The sequence below is a fragment of the Anomaloglossus baeobatrachus genome, chromosome 2, assembly GCF_048569485.1.
Source record: "Anomaloglossus baeobatrachus isolate aAnoBae1 chromosome 2, aAnoBae1.hap1, whole genome shotgun sequence".
NCBI classification, from domain to species: domain Eukaryota; kingdom Metazoa; phylum Chordata; class Amphibia; order Anura; family Aromobatidae; genus Anomaloglossus; species Anomaloglossus baeobatrachus.
In genome coordinates this window covers 357,395,619-357,401,912 of record NC_134354.1, presented here as the reverse complement: position 1 = coordinate 357,401,912, position 6,294 = coordinate 357,395,619, and the positions used below count along the sequence as shown (strand labels likewise).

At 39.8% G+C, this 6,294-nt stretch overlaps 2 non-coding genes across 2 annotated transcripts; both read left to right on the top strand.

The window, feature by feature from the left end:
• The first annotated feature begins 3,406 nt into the window (after nucleotides 1-3,406).
• TRNAV-AAC (transfer RNA valine (anticodon AAC)) lies at nucleotides 3,407-3,479 on the top strand. The gene has a single exon. It is a non-coding gene; the product is annotated as a tRNA-Val (tRNA).
• A 1,655-nt stretch (nucleotides 3,480-5,134) lies between these two features.
• On the top strand, nucleotides 5,135-5,207 carry TRNAV-AAC (transfer RNA valine (anticodon AAC)). Its single transcript has one exon. It is a non-coding gene; the product is annotated as a tRNA-Val (tRNA).
• Nucleotides 5,208-6,294: the final 1,087 nt, after the last annotated feature.

Sequence of the window (6,294 nt, the reverse complement as noted above, 5' to 3'; positions counted from 1 at the left end):
ATCCTCCTGCCAGGTTGGGTCAGTTACTGGATCATCCACCACGTCGTCTTCCTCTTCCGCACCCTGCTCCTCCTGACTTCCTGACAATTGTGTCTCATCATCGTCCACCCCTTGTTGAGACACGTTGCCAACTTCGTGAGAAAATGGCTGCTCAAATATTTGGGCATCTGTACATACAATCTCGTCATGGCCCACTTCAACAGGAGCTGGCGAGAGGCCAGAATGTGTGAATGGAAACGTGAACGAACAGCTCTTCCGAGTGTCCAAGTGTGGGATCAGTAATGTCCGTGGACGTGTACTCGGCCTGGTGGTAGGAAGGAGGATCAGGTTCGAAAATGTGCGGTGCAGTATCACGGCTACTGACACTTGACCGTGTGGAAGACAGAGTGTTTGTGGTGGTGCCAATCTGACTGGAAGCATTATCCGCTATCCAACTAACAACCTGTTGACACTGGTCTTGGTTCAAGAGCGGTGTACTGCTGCGGTCCCCAAGAATTTGGGACAGGGCGTGCGAGCGAGTAGATGTGGCCCTTTGTTGTGGCGAAATTAGAGCTTGCACACGACCTCGGTCTCCGCCTGCACCACCATCACGTCCACTTCCTTGTTCGTTGCCAACGCCCTTGCGCATTTTGCAATGCTGTGCTGATGTGTATTCACTAGACTTGTGCGTTATATCCAAGTTTTTGCAAAACGCACACAAGTGCAGCGGAAAGCTGCCACCAATAGGCACACACGTGCGGTTTTTAAATGCAAGCACGGAGGCACTAAGAACCTAACAGGTCTCTATCCAGGGACAACGTGGAGCCTCCCAATTTTTGGCTGCCCTGCCAAAGGGCTATACTACAATAGACCCACTTCCTTACAATGGGCACTTCAGGTTTACAGGCCCTCATGCACGTCTCTATCTAGGAACAATGTGGCGCCTCCCAATTTTTGGCTGCCCTGCCAAAGGGCTATACTACAATAGACCCACTTCCTTACAATGGGCACTTCAGGTTTACAGGCCCTCATGCACGTCTCTATCTAGGGACAATGTGGCGCCTCCCAATTTTTGGCTGCCCTGCCAAAGGGCTATACTACAATAGACCCACTTTCTTACAATGGGCACTTCAGGTTTACAGGCCCTCATGCACGTCTCTATCTAGGGACAACGTGGCGCCTCCCAATTTTTGGCTGCCCTGCCAAAGGGCTATACTACAATAGACCCACTTCCTTACAATGGGCACTTCAGGTTTACAGGCCCTCATGCACGTCTCTATCTAGGGACAATGTGGCGCCTCCCAATTTTTGGCTGCCCTGCCAAAGGGCTATACTACAATAGACCCACTTCCTTACAATGGGCACTTCAGGTTTACAGGCCCTCATGCACGTCTGTATGCAGGGGCATTGGTGAACCTCCCAATTTTTGGCTGCCCTGCCAAAGGAAAATACTACAAAGACTCACTTCCTCAAAATGGGCACATTAGACTCAAGAGGCCTTCATGTACGTCTCTTCTCAGGGACATCGGAGTGCCACACAATGTTTTACGTAAAATCTTTCATGTATTAATCTCAAAAAGTAACATACACCAGCTCTATCTCACTATTGGGTATGTGCCCTTAACATTTCTGCCATGAAAAATCATTTTGGGGTCATTTTGGAAGGTTTTCTGGTGAGTCCGTAAAAATGGCGTAAAACGCGGACAAAATTGTTCACAGCTGTGAATTTTGAGTGATAAATGCTTCAAGGGGTCTTCCCCATGCTGTTGCCATGTCATTTGAGCACTCTTCTGAGACTTTTGTAACATTTTTAGGGTTTCTCCATGCTGCCGGGGGTCATTTCACAAAAATACTCGGGTCTCCCATAGGATAACATTGGGCTCGTTGCTCGGGCCGAGTACACGAGTATCTTGGGATGCTCGGCCCGAGCCTCGAGCACCCGAGCTTTTTAGTACTCGCTCATCGCTAGTCATCACGTCTACTTCACATGCAGAAGGTTCTGGGTTCAATCCCCAGGAAAAACAAGCCATTTTCGCTGTTGAAGTAATTTGCTATCAACCTGTAATATATGAAATTCTTGGTTTTGTTGCCAACTGATAATATATTTTGGCTTCCCTCACCAAGAGAACTACGATTTTAGGTTTCTTTTTTATTGACCATTTTAGCAGAAAACATAATCCCATATTATAAAAATCCTGTTTGTTTCCAAATATATAGTTCCTTTAAATACAAAAGCAAACAACTAAACTATGTGGAAAAAAGTAACACATTCAATGTAAGCTTCCTTTTAAGCAAAATCCCTTTGTAGGAATAAAACTGGTTAAATATGTAATAAAAATTGTAAATGTTTCATTAGCCAAAAATACTTTCCTTCAGCAATAAAAAGGCCCCGTCAGTCACAATTCTGCTCTGCTAGCCAATACACAAAAACTTTCCATCGGATTTCATAGAGTAGTGGTCATCACGTCTGCTTAACACGCAGAAGGTCCTGCGTTCAATCCCCAGTAAAACCAATCTGTTCTTGGTGTTAAAATAATACTCAATTAAACTACAATATATGAAGTTCTTGGCTTTGTTGCCGAATGATGGGATGTTTTGGCTTCCATCCCCAACAGAGCTACGAATTTGTTTTTTTTTTCCCTGGCGGTCAAAACTCGTCTCTAATTGCCATTACTTTGCAGGCTTTCAAAGGTTTCATAGTGTAGTGGAAATCACGTATGCTTTACACACAGAAGGTCCTGGGTTCAATCCCCAGTGAAACCCATGTGTTCTTGTGTTGAAATAATCCCCTATCAACCTGCAATATATAAAGTTCTTGGCTTTGTTGCCGAATAACTGGATGTTTTAGCTTCCATCACCAACAGAGCTACAAATTTGTTTTTTTTCCCCTGGCGGTCAAAACTCGTCTCTAATTGCCATTACTTTGCAGGATTTAAAAGGTTTCATAGTGTAGTGGTCATCATGTCTGCTTCACACGCTGAAGGTCCTGGGTTCCATCCCCAGTGAAACCAATTTGTTTTTGGTGTTGAAGTAATTTCCTATCGACTTGTAATATGTGAAATTCTTGGTTTCGTTGCCAAATGACAATACATTTTGGCTTCCATCACAAAGAGAACTACGATTTTGGGTTTCTTTTTTATTGACCATTTTAGCAGAAAACATAATCCCATATTATAAAAATGCTATTTGTTTCAAAATATATAGTTCCCATAAATACAAAAGCAAAAGACCAAACTATGGAGAAAAAAGTAACACATTCAATATAAACTTCAATTTAAGCAAAATCCCTTTGTAGGAATAAAACTGGTAAAATATGTAATAATAATTGTAAATGTTTCATTAACCAAAAATACTTTCCTTCAGCAATAAAAAGGCCCCGTCAGTCACAATTCTGCTCTGCTAGCCAATACACAGTAACTTTTCGGCAGGTTTCATAGTGTAGTGGTCATCACGTCTGCTTAACACGCAGAAGGTCCTGGGTTCAATCCCCAGTGAAACCAATCTGTTCTTAGTGTTGAAATAATACGCTATCCAACTCCAATATATGAAGTTCTCGGCTTTGTTGCCGAATGACGGGATGTTTTGGCTTCCATCACAAACAGAACTACAAATTATTTTTGTTTTTCCCCTGGCGGTCAAAACTCGTCTCTAAATGCCATTACTTTGCAGGATTTCACAGGTTTCATAGTGGAGTCGTCATCACGTCTACTTCACACGCAGAAGGTCCTGGGTTCAATCCCCAGTAAAATCAAGCCGTTTTCACTGTTGAAGTAATTTGCTATCAACCTGTAACATATGAAATTCTTTGTTTTGTTGCCAACTGATAATATATTTTGGCTTCCATCACCAAGAGAACTACGATTTTGGGTTTCTTTTTTATTGACCATTTTAGCAGAAAACATAATCCCATTTTAAAAAAATCCTGTTTGTTTCAAAATATATAGTTCCTTTAAATACAAAAGCAAACAACTAAACTATGTGGAAAAAAGTAACACATTCAATGTAAACTTCCTTTTAAGCAAAATCCCCTTGTAGGAATAAAACTGGTAAAATATGTAATAAAAATTGTAAATGTTTCATTAACCAAAAATACTTTCCTTCAGCAATAAAAAGGCCCCGTCAGTCACAATTCTTCTCTGCTAGCCAATACACAGTAACTTTCCATCAGGTTTCATAGAGTAGTGGTCATCACGTCTGCTTAACACGCAGAAGGTCCTGCATTCAATCCCCAGTAAAACCAATCTGTTCTTGGTGTTGAAATAATACTCAATTAAACTACAATATATGAAGTTCTTGGCTTTGTTGCTGAATGATGGGATGTTTTGGCTTCCATCCCCAACAGAGCTACGAATTTGTTTTTTTTTTCCCTGGCGGTCAAAACTCGTCTCTAATTGCCATTACTTTGCAGGCTTTCAAAGGTTTCATAGTGTAGTGGAAATCACGTCTGCTTTACATGCAGACGGTCCTCAGTTCAATCCCCAGTGAAACCCATGTGTTCTTGGTGTTGAAATAATCCTTTATCAACCTGCAGTATATAAAGTTCTTGGCTTTGTTGCCGAATAACGGGATGTTTTAGCTTCCATCACCAACAGAGCTACGAATTTGTTTTTTTTCCCCTGGCGGTTAAAACTCGTCTCTAATTGCCATTACTTTGCAGAATTTCAAAGGTTTCATAGTGTAGTGATCATCACGTCTGCTTCACACGCAGAAGGTCCTGGGTTCAATCCCCAGTGAAACCAATCTGTTTTTGGTGTTGAAGTAATTTCCTATCGACTTGTAATATGTGAAATTCTTGGTTTCGTTGCCAAATGACAATACATTTTGGCTTCCATCACAAAGAGAACTACGATTTTGGGTTTCTTTTTTATTGACCATTTTAGCAGAAAACATAATCCCATATTATAAAAATCCTATTTGTTTCAAAATATATAGTTCCCATAAATACAAAAGCAAAAGACCAAACTATGGAGAAAAAAGTAACACATTCAATATAAACTTCAATTTAAGCAAAATCCCTTTGTAGGAATAAAACTGGTAAAATGTGTAATAATAATTGTAAATGTTTCATTAACCAAAAATACTTTCCTTCAGCAATAAAAAGGCCCCGTCAGTCACAATTCTGCTCTGCTAGCCAATTCACAGCAACTTTTCATCAGGTTTCATAGTGTAGTGGTCATCATGTCTGCTTAACACGCAGAAGGTCCTGGGTTCAATCCCCAGTGAAACCAATCTGTTCTTAGTGTTGAAATAATACGCTATCCAACTACAATATATGAAGTTCTCGGCTTTGTTGCCGTGTGACGGGATGTTTTGGCTTCCATCACAAACAGAACTACAAATTATTATTTTTTTTCCCCTGGTGGTCAAAACTCGTCTCTAAATGCCATTACTTTGCAGGATTTTACAGGTTTCATAGTGAAGTCGTCATCACGTCTACTTCACACGCAGAAGGTCCTGTTTTCAATCCCCAGTAAAAACAAGCCGTTTTCGCTGTTGAAGTAATTTGCTATCAACCTGTAACATATGAAATTCTTTGTTTTGTTGCCAACTGATAATATATTTTGGCTTTTATCCCCAAGAAAACTACGATTTTGGGTTTCTTTTTTATTGACCATTTTAGCAGAAAACATAATCCCATATTATAAAAATCCTGTTTGTTTCAAAATATATAGTTCCTTTAAATACAAAAGCAAACAACTAAACTATGTGGAAAAAAGTAACACATTCAATGTAAACTTCCTTTTAAGCAAAATCCCTTTGTAGGAATAAAACTGGTAAAATTTGTAATAAAAATTGTAAATGTTTCAATAACAAAAAATACTTTCCTTCAGCAATAAAAAGGCCCCGTCAGTCACATTTCTGCTCTGCTAGCCAATACACAGTAACTTTCCATCAGGTTTCATAGAGTAGTGGTCATCACGTCCGCTTAACACGCAGAAAGACCTGCGTTCAATCCCCAGTTAAACCAATCTGTTCTTGGTGTTAAAACAATACTCAATTAAACTACAATATATGAAGTTCTTGGCTTTGTTGCCGAATGATGGGAAGTAATTTGCTATTAACCTGTAACATATGAAATTCTTTCGTTTGTTGCCAACTGATAATATATTTTGGCTTCCATCACCAAGAGAACTACGATTTTGGGTTTCTTTTTTATTGACCATTTTAGCAGAAAACATAATCCCATATTATAAAAATCCTGTTTGCTTCAAAATATATAGTTCCTTTAAATACAAAATCAAACAACTAAACTATGTGGAAAAAAGTAACACATTCAATGTAAACTTCCTTTTAAGCAAAATCCCTTTGTAGGAA